This window comes from Amphiprion ocellaris, chromosome 13 (assembly GCF_022539595.1).
Source record: "Amphiprion ocellaris isolate individual 3 ecotype Okinawa chromosome 13, ASM2253959v1, whole genome shotgun sequence".
Classification (NCBI taxonomy): domain Eukaryota; kingdom Metazoa; phylum Chordata; class Actinopteri; family Pomacentridae; genus Amphiprion; species Amphiprion ocellaris.
Window position 1 is genome coordinate 19,939,655 of NC_072778.1, and position 14,203 is coordinate 19,953,857.

A 14,203-nucleotide genomic window follows, 5' to 3' on the forward strand; every position below is an offset into this window, starting at 1 on the left:
GCGGGCCGGTTTGGGGTAGCTCGCGGAAGGATTTCTGAATCTTAACTAGATTTTGCAGCAAAGTTTGACTACACTTCGAAAAATACTTTTCTACCGTCACATAAATCTGTCCAATAAAAAAGCAGTGTCCTGCGACTCGATCCCGCCCCTTTACCTACAAAACTTGCAATTTGTCGATCAAAACATGCAGCCATCAATCAAACGGCGTTGTCCACTCACGCAAGTTTGGGCAATGGCTTTGCACCGGAGGTGCTTGTAGCAAATATGACGACGGCTAAGAAGCGAAAGTCCTACAATTTTCACCAAGAATGGGAAACTGAATTCTTCTTTACTAATGTCAACGACAAGTGCGTTTGTCTGATCTGCGGGGCCAGTGTGTCTGTTGGCAAGCGATGCAACGTTGAACGCCATTTTACCACAACCCACGGAAACTTTTCCAAGGACTTTCCTGTCGGTACAAATCTTCGGAAGGAGAAGGTAAAAGAGCTAAAGTTAGGTCTTCAGCGACAACAATCTTTATTTACCAAACCCACAAAGAGGGCAAACGCTGCAACTGAGGCATCTTTTAAAGTTGTGCGCATACTAGCAAAGCACAAAAAGCCCTTTACCGATGGCGCCATTGTAAAGGATGCTATGACTGCAGTAGCCGAGTCACTATTTGTGGACAATAAAAGCAAGGATGATATTTTATCTGCTATTGGTGACGTGCAACTTGGAGCTAATACTGTAGCCAGGAGAATGACTGCGCTGTCTGAAGATGCCATGACACAATTGGACTCGGACATTAAAAGGTGCAAGTGGTATTCCATTCAATGCGATGAATCAGTGGACTCGAGCGACACAGCCCAGCTCGCAGTTTTCATTCGCATGGTCTTTGAGGACTTCTCAACGAAGGAAGAGTTTCTCGCTCTTCTTCCATTGAAAACTACCACCAGAGGTGTTGATATTTATAATGCCGTGAAGACCTATTTTGTGAAGAAAAACATACCCTTCGAAAAGCTGGTGTCTATTACCACAGACGGTGCGCCAGCGATGATAGGCCGTCATTCTGGGTTCATTGCGCACTGCAAAAATGACCCGGACTTTCCCAAGATTCTGAACTATCATTGCATTATTCACCAACAAGCAATGTGCTCCAAGGTTCTGGATTTTGACCATATCATGGGACCAGTCGTTAGGATTATCAACTCCATTCGGGCAAAGGCAAAGCAGCATAGGAGCTTCAAGTTATTTTTGGAGGAATGCGCTGCTGAGTACGGGGACCTCCTCCTTCACACGGACGTCAGATGGCTTAGTCGCGGTAAGATACTGCAGCGCTTTCTGTCCTTGCTTGGGGAAATTAAGACCTTTATGGAAAGTAGGGGAGAGGACACAACTCTTTTGTCTAATACAGAATGGCTTCTTGATCTTGCTTTTCTGACCGACGTGACTGACAAAATTAACCAGCTGAACATACAACTGCAAGGCAAGGATAAAAGCGTGTCTGACATGATCAGTGCTGTCAGGGCCTTCAATGCGAAGCTCTCGTTATACCTTCAGCAAATGAGAGATCAAAAGTTTCAGCACTTCCCCTCTGTGTCGACGATGTGTGAGACTCATGCAGAGCCAGCCAGTTTGAACGTTTCTAAATACTGTGACCTACTGGCAAGGCTTGAAAGGGAGTTTTGTGACAGATTTGGGGACTTTGAAAAAGTTGAGCCTTGTGTAACATTTGTGGCAAACCCCTTCATGTGTGTGGACATAACTGATCTGTCAGCTCAGATGGCTGACGTATTTTGTGTTGATCCAACAGAAACAGAAATTGAGATAATTAACATGCAAAATAATGTGCACCTTAAGTCTCAACAGCAATCCTCACATTTCTGGAGCCTTGTAGAGCCAGACAGCTATAAGAATCTTAACCAGGTAGCTCTGAAAATGTCTGCTTTGTTTGGGTCTACTTACCTGTGCGAGTCAGCCTTCTCTGACATGAATATTATTAAGTCAAAGTTTCGTACAAAACTGACTGATGAGCACTTATCTGACTGTATCAGGGTTAACTTAAGTGGCTACACACCACAGTACACCTCTCTTGTCTCATCCATGCAGTGCCAGGCATCTCACTGACTGAATTCATGGTGTGAATGTGATATTTCACAAATTTCGACTTTCAATTAATAATTTGAGGTTGAGATATTTACTTTTAACCAAGATGCTAACTGAAAATGTTTCTAATGGAAAATTATGAACTCTTTGTTTCATAATAAAAGTTTGAGCTATTTAGGCCTACTTGCACATTGAGCATGTGTCATGGTTTTGATTTAAATGAAGCTTCTGAGTTCTACAGATTTTATGTTCAGGTCATAGAACATTATGTTTGTATTGTCCAAATCTAGTTTCACATTTTATTGTCATATTTGTTTTTCTTCATAAAGGCCAATAGTCTTCATAAAGGCCAAAATATCTAACCTACTGTAAACTTTAAATTGGATATGTAGGCCTGCGTGATATCCCAAACCCTGCCCTAATTCCCCCTTCTTGCAAAACAATAAAAAAAATGATCATAAAAAATGGTCTTGTACAATTAAGTGTATCTATAAATATTGCGATGCATGAGTAGCTCTCAGCTGTTTTGCATGTCTAAAAGTAGCTCACAGAGGGAAAAAGGTTGGAGACCCCTGTGCTAGAGTCTCTCTCACTCTCCCACTCGTCTTCTCTCCCTCCTGCCTTCCTTCTTTTTTAGTACCCTCAACAGTAACTCTGCCACATTAGCTGTATGTGTGTGAGAGAGATAAAGAGAAAGAAAGAAAGTCCCTCCGCCCTCTTCCGTCTCAGAGGATTGAGAAACTTTCAGTGGCTGTCTCTCTCAGCGGTAATGGATAAAGCGTGTAGTGGAAAGACGAGGGCAGGGCTGACCCAGGATAGCTCTCCCTCTTATCCTTTATTCTCTCACTACATCTCTTCCTCTCTCTTATGACATTACAGCTTCCACTCTCTTCATCCTCTTCCTCCCACCAGCTCCTTAAAATCTGCACTCCACAGTCTGCATTCCCTCTGCTTGGTTTTAGACTCATGCATGACTTTGGATGTACCACAGTCAAAATCAGAGCATTTTCCACTTTCCGCTTTTGGAATGCAAAAGTAGAATTTTGTCTTCAGCTTGCATGAATATCACATTACATGTTTCGTCATTTATCACAAAAACAAAACATTAAAAACAATTTTAAAACACTGTTTTAGTTGCAAGTTTTAAAATAACATGGAATAAATAACGTCAATGATATTGTGTAATAATATTGTGCATATTTAGGTGCCTGATACAGAGGATTCAGAGTGATACTGGCCTGACCATTACAAACCATTTTAGCTGATTTATTGTATGCAGGGTATATTATTTTTTATAGGTATATTTTTTGGCACAGGTGACTCTGAGTGAAAAGTTATGATTCTGGGGATGACATGAATCTTCTTGTAAGATTTTGTCTGTCATTCATGCAGATGCTTTGTCATAGTAATAAGCAATTTACTGTCAGAGTTTGACTATTCTACTGAGTAATCAAACCAGGAAACAATGTTAAAAGCAACAACACTTTCCCTGATGCACTCTGTTTAAAAGGCACAGGTTATAGATAGCATAATACTACCCTGGCTGGGAGTGTGTGTGACTCAGAAGATATCTGATACTCTTTAACCATATCACACTTTCCGTGCACACAGCAAATTGTTTTAGAGCATCCACCATCAGACAGCAGGATGGAGTTTGAGTTTCCTTTGCCAGAGGTTGGAGTTGCATAGTCCTGTCACTAGAGTGCACTGCAATCAAAGTTTGTTTATTCAGAGAAGCAGAGACGGTGCTACCCAAAAGTATGTGGACATTCCTGTCCATGTGTACTTATTTTGTGTGTGTGTGTGTGTGTGTGGTTTGTGGCTTGTGTTAAAGACAGAGAATGCATCGTCTGCAAAGGAACAAAGTCTACATGTAATAAATGTATAGAAGCACAATGTGGTGAAGGGGGCAGAACTGATCTGCACATTTTGTTTAACATGCTTATGAGGAATAGCCAAGAGAAGCTTTGAAACCTGTGTTCTTGAGATTATCATTATATTATTGCTATAATCTATCTACTTCCAGATATGTAGGTGAATTTACTTTCATTTCTATCTACATGGCTTTTTGTACAGCAGTGAACAAAATGTGAAAGATTATTATTTTTGCTTGTATTATTTAATATCTAAGTGTAAGTGGTTGTTATGAGTGCACTCCTGCGTTGTTAGCTAAGTCAGGAATATTTTTGTGTGTTTTTGTTATATTTTTACATTTGTTACTAATTATTTTGTGATGCTTTCTTGGGCTGATGTTGTAAGATTAGACTTGGTGGTGGTCACCTTACATTCTTTGTGGCCTGTTTTGCACAGTTGGTCTGATTATGTGGTATAATTTCTCTTTTTAAAAATTAGTAACAACTTTAGAAACAAAAACATAACAGAAAATATGTGGTTGCCATGCAAGCATGGAAGATTGTGACTGATCTGCACAGACTCCAGCTTGAGCACCATCTAACACCTGGAAGAGTAGGGGGGAAACTCTTACAGCAGCATGTTAAAAATGGCTGTGGTTTTAGTAATTAACATATTTTATTCAAGTGCCAAGTGTAGTGCATGATAGGCTTGAGAAACCTTGGAATGGTGTGCTGATCTGTTGTGAACTGATTTGACAAAACACTGTGTCTGTGTTTCATTTACATGTTTAAAATTTACCATTTTTACAGACATGAAGAAAGACACACAGTTCCATTGCAGGCTATGAAATTTTGACAGGTAGACGTCAATCACAGTTGCTGTGTGTGTGTGTGTGTGTGTGTGTGTGTGTGTGTGTGTGTGTGTGTGTGTGTGTGTGTGTGTGTGTGTGTGTGTGTGTGTGTGTGTGTGTGTGTGTGTGTGTGTGTGTGTGTGTGTGTGTGTGTGTGTGTGTGTGTGTGTGTGTCTGTGTGTTTAAAGTCAGACGGTTAAGTGATTGAAGCTGGTACGTAGTGATACACAGAAAGAAGAGAGATGTCTTTGTTAATTATGTTTTACATGCCACTAATTGACTGAGAAAGACAGGAGAAAAGGGAAAAGCCAGGCACAAGAACTGAACTTGTAAGCTACAGCAAAGACTGCATAAAGGACCCCTTTCTCTTTGCTCTCTCCATCCATCATCTCTCTTTCCATCTGCTGTCTCTTTCTTTATCCATCTATCTGAGGAGTATTCCCAGCCTTGCCCTGGATGTTCTCTCTCTCTCCTTCAGCTTGATTCAATATGAATGAGTCCCCCTGTCTCTTAAACAGGGTGGGACGACGGGGGAGGAGGGGTTAGCTCCTCTATGATGAAGTCATGAAGCTATATCTGGAGCACTCAGCAAGTCTGACTGCGTGCACGACCCCGGTCGCACATGCACATGTTTGCATGTATGTGTGTGTGTGCATGTGGGCTTAAACTGATGAAGTCATAGGTCTATATGTGGAGCACTCTGTTTGCATGTGTGTGATGGTGAAAGAGTGGGTGTGCATGTGTTTTCTCCCACTTCTCCATCCCATCTTTCTGTCTGTAATGCTCTTGTGCTATTTCCACTCTTTGTCTCCAGCGCTCTTTCTGCCTCCCTCTTGTGCCATTGGCTGCACAGCTTTGCCTCTTCTTCTTTCTCCCTCTCTTTGTCCCGCCGTTGCACTATAGTCGTGTGAAAGCCTTCCCTCCTTTTTTTTCAGTTTCAGTAAGGCAGAGACAAAGATAGGAGGAAGAAGCGAAGATAGTCAAGAGAAACAGGGAGAGTAGGGGAAAGAAAGCGTGGCAGTGCTTTTAGAGGGTATAAGCAGAGCGATGGGCAGCCAGTGAGAGAGGAAGAGAGAGGCATGCTTCCCTGCTTGCACTGAGCAGGACACAGCAGGACCTCGCAGGAGACTCTTCAGACCAGGCGAGCAAAGCAAAGGAACGCCAAGGAAGACAGGAGGAGAAAAGGTGTAGTAGAGGGAAGGGGAGAGGGAGAAGCAGGGGGAGGGGAAGGAAAGAGGGAAAGGAGAAGGGGAAAAGGAGCCCGGGAGGATTAGAAAAAAGGATAAGAAGGAAAAAGAGAGGAGGCAGACAGGAAGAGATTTACCCCAGGGTACCGCGGCGAAGGGGCTGTAGCAATGTCACCGTGGCGAAGGAGCTAACGAGGCAGGGAAACTAGTTGTCGGTAGCGGGGCGAGGATGTCTGCCTGTGTGAGTACTCCTATTTCTAGTTCATTCATTCCTCTATTCTCCATCCATCCATCCATCCATCCATCCATCCATCCATCCCTCCACTTACAGTCATCCATTACTGCCTCTCTTTCTGCCTCAGCATCCCCTTTTCTGTTGATTTCTGTTGCTCTTATCATGTAGAGGGCATTGCACATGTCTCCTGGCCCTACTTTAATTCATTAGCCATCCCTTCATTTGGTCAGTCATTTACTTTTCAACCTCCTGCTGTGTGTTTGACTTCAAGCTGTGTCCCTCTGTCTCTCTCTCTGGCTAGCCATCAGGTGTAGGGATTTTTTTTTTCTTTCTCGGCAGCAGGTTTTCAGTCGGGAGTCACTGTGACAAGAGCAAGATGTTCAGGGAGTCAGATAAGGAAGAAAAATCAGAGGAGTGAAAGAAAAAAGAGGGAGATGAAGTAAGCAAAGGAGGGATTGAGAAAGGCAGGATTAAAGGGACTGGATGCGCTGCAGGGATGTTTCAAAGTGTGTGTCATGGCTATTTGGAGCTTTTTGATAGTGCACTTGGTTTATGTGTGTGTGTGTGTGTGTGTGTGTGTGTGTGTGTGTGTGTGTGTGTGTGTGTGTGTGTGTGTGTGTGTGTGTGTGTGTGTGTGTGTGTGTGTGTGTGTGTGTGTGTGTGTGTGTGTGTGTGTATTCTGCAGTGCTAAAATATGACTATTTATGACACACACATCTTGTGCTGCCACATGAATTTAAGTGAGGATATATGCCCAGGTGAACATATGTGTGTGTGCATGATAAATGCTACTGTATGCATAGGTGGAGTTTCCCTCCTTCTCTCTCCTTTCTGTAAGCAGAGGAGGAGGAGGAGGAGGGGAAAGAGGAGGATGAGGGATGAGCAGGGAAACACTAGGCGAAGAAACCAAAAGCCAGAGTGAAATGATTTACAACATCAGGGGAGCCTCTCCTGCTTGTTTTCTTGTCCTTGGCATGTGACACTTATTTGGATTGAGACAACACTGTTGAGAATCTGATGATGTACGTTTTTAGTAGCATCGCCGAAAAGGGGTCTGCTGTCTGTGTGTTTATCTTGCTATTTAAGTGAACTAATGTTGCCTTTCTCCACTAGTGGCAACAGCAGCAAAGGCACACACAAACACATGATAACACACTAATACAAATACACACCGATTCCACGTTTCATTCATATTCATTAGTGGGCAGCAGTGAGACTTTGCTGTTGGTTATCCCCTCCAGCTCTCACTTTATTTTCCCCCCACTGCTGACCTTCTGTGGAGAAGAGAAGAGGAGAGGAGAGAAGAGAAGAGAAGAGAAGAGAAGAGAAGAGAAGAGAAGAGAAGAGAAGAGAAGAGAAGAGAAGAGAAGAGAAGAGAAGAGAAGAGAAGAGAAGAGACACGCAACCCCTCGTATCATGAATTTTTCAACTCAGAACACACTCTCGCGATCTCCTCCGATGGAGTGAGTTTGTGTGGGCATATTTGGCTTGTCATGATGCCTCCATGTAACCGCAGCTTATTTGCTGATGTCAAAGCCCCTGTAGCCTTAATTAACATGCAAAGACCCCTCCGATGGCCCACAGGGACAGAGTCCGAACACCTAGACCCACTCGATAGATGCCACAGTGATTGATGGCCTTTTCCTTCCCACTCCTGTTCCGACTTGATCCCTGTACCAACGTCTCTCTCTTTCCCTGCAAGTCATCGCTCCTTCATGTCAGCTCCCTCCATTTACCCACAATACATCACTCCCACTTCTCCACACACATACACACTGCTCTTGTCAGGACTTGTCCACCCAGGCTCCCAGAAACCCTCATTCTGTAAAGGGTCATTGTGGTGGTAGAAGTGGAGTCCCTCCAGCCAAGAGACAAATGCTAGACAGTCACACACAGAAAGAACAAAAGCCTCAAAACATATTTCCTTCTCCCTCACATTTCCTTTCTCTCCAGTGTTGTCTCTCTTACATTAGCATTGTTAGGCACACCTGCTGTAATCCTTGTCTTCCTGACAGATTACTCCTCCTGTTCCTCCTATAGATTCCCTCCCTTGCCCCCACCAGCCAATAAATCTCCTCCCGATAAAACCCTCTCTAGTCCTGTTCGCATTGGGCAGAGATGCGAGGGGATGTTGCTGATGCTCGCTGATCATACAGGGCTGAACGCAGCAGGATCCTTGTTTAGTCACGGTCTGCTTGTAGCCCTTCCCCTTATTCACACTACAGACAGCACAAGTGGCCACCGTTTAGGCTGAATACATTAGAATCCTTTCATCCTGAGCGCTTCATGTCAGCATTAATTATGTTTAAGTGGAACTGCTGCTGATACGTCTACACGAATGCATTTACTAAATATTAATTAGCTTTAATTAGTTTTTTCTGAAAGTCTTATAAATCTGATAATCAAAAAAGATGACTCTACATCCTGTTGATGTTTTACTTCTCACATTGGTTTTCATGTCTCCACTCTGCTCTGTGTAAACACAGCTTGCAGTTCATCCTAGTTCAGCAGAAAAGTCATGAAATTTTTGACGCATAACTGTTGGTTGCATTTGAGTCACTGATGGCTTCACAGTTGCACAGAAGAGTCCAGAATTGAGTTTTTTAAAGAGAAACTCTGGTATAAGCAAAGAGCCTATTTTTGGCAAAAAAATTAAATGAGACATGTAGAATAATGTGGTTTTGGTTAAATATCATAACTTTAAGCTCAGATTTGATTAGTTTCTTATGTAAGACCTGCGGGAAGTTGAGAATCCAGCATTTCTTTCCATTTTTACAGTTTCTGACTGTGATAAAGGTAAAATTTTGGTGATTTTTTGAAAAAAAATACATGCTTTTCAAACCCTGAACAGATTTTGGGATTTATAGAGTGAACAATTAATCTTACTTTAAAAACGTTATATAATTTAATTAAAAAATGCAATTAAAAACAAATTCTGATGTCTGCGCATCTGTAACTAACAGTTAATTTTGTTATGAATGAATCTGCTGACTATCTTTCTCAGTGATCTATAAAGTGCTGGAAAATGAAAAAAAAAGCCCATCATCACATTTCCTAAAACTCAAAATGATCTCTTGTTTTTTCTGTTTCTTAAATCAGTCCAAAACCCAAATACATCCAGTTTATTCCCACATTTGTGTGGTTTATTACCACACAAATTTCCTTTAAGATGACTTGTGAATGATCATTTTGTTATCAAAGTCTGTGACACATATTTGTCACTTGAGTAAGTGATTAACTGAATAATCAATAAGTTGTAAAAGCCCATATTTTACAGTGTAATAGGTCAGTTCACTCATATTACAAATAGATATAATCTAACCTACCTATGGCAGTCTCTTCTCATAGTTGTGGTAGTTTAGATAAACATATCTTTGAGATTTGTGCCTGCAGCCAAAGATAAGAGAGGTAGATGGACTTTCATCAGTGCTGACCCCACTGTTAATTAATTGAGGAGATCTAGAAATAATATCCACTTTACTCTTGACATGCTACAGAACACGCACATTTTTTCATACTCATCATCGCCCTGTAAGTGAAAGGATATATAAGATTGATTTTAGAGGAATAACCCTCTAAAGAATTCACCGCTATAGAGCGAAAGGCTGCTCATTTCTGTACTGTACGTGCAGGAAACCTAATGATTTATGGCACATGCAGCTAATTAGGTTACATGCAAACAGTATGATCCAAACTGTGCTGCGAGTAGAGCTTGGAATAACTCCACACTAACTCGACACCAAATCCCTGCGCTCTCCCACACTCCCTCACACACATTAGATACATGAATGGGGGCGTCTTACTGAAGTGACATCTCACTGAAGCTTTCTCTGAGTCGAGAGCAATGGCGCTTATGTACAAAAACACACACACACTCGCACACATTTCAGAGCAGTGTGATGTATAAATGATCAAGTGCTGTGAGAACAGCAGGACATCATCTTTCCCCCCTGCTCTTGCCCACCCCGATTCCCTCTTCCTACCCCTCATTCCCCACACACGCTCTCCATGTCTTTGCATCTTGCCCACCCACCTATCTCTGCTCTTAAATATGTAATGAATTATGACGAGTGTTGACACATGGGGACTGTGTGTGCTTCCTCTGCATGTGGCCCCTCCCTCCCTCTCCGGTTTGCCACAATGAACACTCAGAATTGGGTCACAAAGCTGCATCAACATAAACTGGGGTCGCCTGTGTTTCTCTCTTTCAGCAGAACACCATTTTCACCATCAGCATCGTGAATCTGCGAGTTTTCTTAGAAATAATGCAAAGGTATAGACGATAAATCGGATGGAGGTGTAGTAGTAGCTGCTGCTGCTGCAAAGATGATCCACTGTCTGCTTCAATCACAGAGGCAGCATCTTGTGCTGCCGTTTAATGCGCCGCACACAACTGTTTTATTTTTATTTCAGCTCGATTTTGTCCTACTTCTTTGCTGCCTCTGGCGATAGCGGTGATTGTGTGTCTTTCTGCCCATGAGTGTGTGTTTGTGCACCGAGAAGCCGGGAGTATGTGTCATGTGGTACCGGTGATGCAGAGGGGGGCCTCCTCTGGCCTCGGGTGCTCATTTTGTTGCTCATCTCGGTGCTGTAAACAAGTTTACGGTGTAGAGAGGTAATTACGCACAGACATTTTGCATTAGGCCTAATGGCTGTGGGCCATGACTAATTCACCAGGTCGCAGAGGGGTTTGCCCCGTTCGGTTGTCACACAGGCTTACAGCACTGCAGTGCCGCTGTGGATGGAAGTGATTTTACTGGTGCTGCTTTCAGTTTGTGCCAAATTAGCTCCAAAAATTCTGCTTCATGGACTCTTCACTGTGTTTTTTTTTTTTTTTTTGTCACTATGCCACTTTATTCTTGAAGGAGCAGTTTTGGAAAATAGGGCTTTTTGGATTTTTTAGGCAAGAAGATTGATGCTACTTTCATATGAACTCCTTGAACTTGATGTTCTTTTATCATTTTTCAGATTTTTTACATTCTTTGTAACATCCAATTGCAAGGTAACTATACTTCAGCATTAAATACAACAGAGAGTCGAGTAAAGTCAAGTAAATTTCTGTTACATTGCGCAAAATCACAGTTCTGTCTCTTTGAAAACAGACACACATCATTGAGAATCAAAGTGAAAACATTATATTGGTAGGAAAAGGAAATGAAAAGATTGTTATGTCTGTTTTTTTAAATCTCTCAATGTCATCACCAATATAAACTCTAACAATCCACCATTGGCTGAGTGCTAATGAAACATCGAACCTACTACTGCATGTACAGCTGTAAATATCTGACGGTGCACCATCAATACTGCAGTAAAACTAAGCCAATTTCTGTCAGCAGCTCTTCTCAGTCCTATTAGTGCCTCTGTGAAGTGTGTACTTTACACCTTGTCTTCCTGGTTTTATCTTTTGAGTTTTATGACCCCTTTTTTATCACCATATTCTACATTCCATTACAATAAACTACAACTAAGTTCAGTAATGAGCAACATTTGCTGTTTTCTGCAAACACAATTAGCAGCACTCAGGGGTCCAATTTTTAAAAACTGCTTCTTCACAGCAGTGTATTGCAGCATTTATTGAGTTTGGACTAATGAAAATACACGCAAATTACAATGGTCCATCATAAGAATTTGAGCTGAGCATTTATAGGGCTCTCTTCAAAACTGTTTATTCACTAATTCTGCTCTTGAAAAGGATTCTTTGCTATTAGCATCAATAATTTTTATGAATATTAGTATAGCTGTGAATGGAATACTCACAGAGACTTGCAGAGTGTGTTTCTTTACTAAGGATGATTTCACGTTGCATCAGGCTTTGAAGTGTCTCACAGAAATGTTGAAAAAAAAACACAGATTTTTTTAAAAAGAATGAGTAATTGGAAGGACACAGTGGCTAGCCATAAATACACCTGACAGTTGTTTGGTTATTCTCTTTGCAGTGTGATGAAAGGGCTTCCCTCTGAATCATTATCCAGCTGTTTCAGTGTTGCACACCTGTCACAGTTTAGAGTTGAAAGTGGATCAGATCCATGTTCACTTTGGACTGCAGCCAAAGTCACACCACTGTCAGTAATAGTACCAGTTCAGATGCAGTCAATAACGTATTTATAGACACACACATGCACTGTACACACACCTGGTTCTTGCTGCCTCCTCATCTACTTTTTGCTGACAGGAGAGCCACAACTACTTCCTCCCTCAGACATTTCAAATCAGCATTTGGCTGGGCAATTAGCATATGTAAGTGCATGGGCATAGCGGCCAGCGTTACCCAGACACTCTGTAAAGCTGTTTGATAATTGAAGTCTGTGTGAAGTCTGTGTGATGCCACGGTGCTCTGTGCGTTTGTGTGTGCATGTGACAGATGGTTTGGAGGAAACATGAGTCTCTACTGAGCAATACTGGAAGCTACAGAGCAGCAGAAAGAACGGCAGAGCAGGTTGGGGACTAGTTACATTTGTGTTGTTTTCACTGCCTCTTAAAACGGCCCTTTTACTGCACCAGCAGTGGCATACTTTAGTTTTATTACACCGTTTTAGCATCTGAAGATACATTGTGTGGTTGTTCTCTGTATAATTTTCAAAGCTGCTTGAATTTAAATATTACACTAAAATCAGTGGAAATTGTCTTTTATCCATGTTATTGAGCAGTTGGATTGCTTGTAACACAAAAAAAGAAAAGAAAAGGCAGTAGAAAAACCATTAACACTTTTGGGAACAGTTATATGGTGTAGCTTCAGTCCTACTTATTGGTTTACTGTTTTAATTTTCTTATTTTTGTGGATATGTGGGCAAAAAAATACGTATTCATTTGTGGTCAGATTTTTAGTGGAAGTAGTTTCCTTGTTTTTTGTGTGAAGTGATTTATTTTGTCATTTGTTCTTCTCATGTAGGTTTACATGTATGTGTAAGTCACAAATTTTCAAAAATGGCATTATATTTTATCCCTATATCTTAATTAATAAGTAACCAAACTCAGCATCAGTGTTCTACTCATACAGTCTACGGTTCTGCTGTGTTTTGCATTATAGATTTTCTGTCCAGATTTCTTCATGTATTTGCCACTGGCAGCATCTCATATTTCTTTACGCTTTTTTGTGTTTGGTTATTTATTGAATGAGAAAATCATTATATAGTCGGGGGATCTAAACATAGAACTGACAGTGAAAATGATTTAAGCATTAAAGTTACATTTATTTACGTTTATATATGGGGTCATTCCACCTCAATCAACTGAGTGCACGAAACTGTTTATGATACCACTTTTAATACCAATATCTGAAGCACTGTGAGTCAGAAAACCTAATTTTTCTTTTAGCCTCCAACAATATTATATAACTCTTCCAGTTGGGACCACTGGAGTGGTTTCACCTGTCTTACCTGCTAATTGATATTATATTTATTACGATATAATAATGTCATAATATGGGCTATAAATGCAAGGAATGTAATTTAAAAGATTTTTTCTCATAAAGTATGCCTCTGACTGTCACCATACTCTACATTTTCAAAGCTCCTATTGGTGGCAATAACTGGAATAACTGAGCCTCTCAGGGTGAAAAATAAAGGTTTTGTGGCTGGTGGAGTATCTGAGTAGACAGAAACATTGACATTTTTTGGCCAAATTTACACCATCATAGCACTGATTTCTATTATTGCTGCACTGATTAGCATGAAGAAAATGCCATAAAAATCATTGTGACCCCACCATTCTTTAAGAATTTTGTCTCAGAAACTTATGACCCCAGATTCTAGACATAGTCACCTCAATCAATTGTCAACACTAAAAAATCAGTCAGTTGAAGATGGTCGGCATGAACTTTTTTTTTTAAATTTGGTGAATTGAAATGGAATGACCCTATGATGTGTTTTTGCTGTTTTGTTTTTTTTTTTTTTAAAACTATGTATAGCTGGACGACATATTAGTGAGCTAAGCAGCTAACATCGCTGCTAAGCATCTCCAATACTGGAACTGCAGTATAGTCTTGACCATCTC

The 14,203-nt window shown here is 41.2% G+C and overlaps 1 protein-coding gene across 2 annotated transcripts in view; it reads left to right on the forward strand.

The window, feature by feature from the left end:
- LOC111576744 (amyloid beta precursor protein binding family B member 2) overlaps window positions 1-14,203 on the forward strand; it is a 44,539-nt gene that overhangs the window by 12,838 nt on the left and 17,498 nt on the right. The window contains exon 1 of one of the 2 annotated variants that reach the window (XM_023275710.3): window positions 6,002-6,217. The exons of the other annotated variant lie outside the window; for it this stretch is intronic. The gene's annotated coding sequence lies outside the window, so the exon portion shown is untranslated. Of the gene's footprint in view, window positions 1-6,001; window positions 6,218-14,203 lie in introns of those variants that run through there. 2 annotated transcript variants of the gene reach the window in all.